Here is a 767-nt window from a genome sequence, read left to right on the forward strand (position 1 = left end):
AAAAAAAAAACAAAGAAACAACAACAACAGTGACTTCAGTTATCTATACTAATAAAAGGATAATATGCTAATTAGACCGGGAGACCTTTTGGACAAAGACATGGTGGCAGGGCTGAGGCAGGTTTGGGGTGATCAGGCTGGCAGGGGGAGGTAGTGGGGGGGAGCAGGCTGGTGGGAAGGGGGGCAATTGAGGGCGAGCAGGCCAGCGGAGGGTGGCAGTTGGGGGCAATCAGATTGGCAGGGGGAGGCAGTTCGGGCGAGTTGGGTGGCAGGGGGGGAGAGTTGGGAGTGATCAGGCCGGAAGAGGGGGCAGTTGGGGGCGATCAGGCCAGCAGGGAGAGTGGCTAGGGGGGATCAGGCAGGGGTGCAATTAGGAGCCAGCAGTCCTGGATTGCAAGAGGGATGTCCGACTGCCAGTTTAGGCCTGATGTCTGTGGGATCGGGCCTAAACCGGCAGTCGGACATACTCCGAGGGTCCCAGATTGGAGAGGGTGCAGGCCAGGCTGAGGGAAACCCCCCACATGCATGAATTTCGTGCACCGGGCCAAGAATCATCCTATCTAATAAAAGAGAAACATGATAATTGGCGTACGACCGCTACCCTTCCCATTGGCTAATAAGGGAGATATGCAAATTAACTGCCAGCCAAGATTAACTGCAGCCGGCAGCCAGGCAGCTGATGCGAACAGGGAGGCTGGCTTGATTCAGTGACGGAGGAAGCCAAGGTTCCCCGCCTGCCTTGCCGGCCTCTCAGCTCCACTCTACGC

At 56.5% G+C, this 767-nt stretch overlaps 1 protein-coding gene across 2 annotated transcripts in view; it reads right to left on the reverse strand.

Annotated features, from left to right (window-relative positions):
• Positions 1-767, reverse strand: part of KIF5B (kinesin family member 5B) — a 79,029-nt gene that overhangs the window by 23,249 nt on the left and 55,013 nt on the right. The gene's annotated exons all lie outside the window — the stretch shown is intronic.

The sequence above is a fragment of the Myotis davidii genome, unplaced genomic scaffold (assembly GCF_000327345.1).
Source record: "Myotis davidii unplaced genomic scaffold, ASM32734v1 scaffold909, whole genome shotgun sequence".
Classification (NCBI taxonomy): domain Eukaryota; kingdom Metazoa; phylum Chordata; class Mammalia; order Chiroptera; family Vespertilionidae; genus Myotis; species Myotis davidii.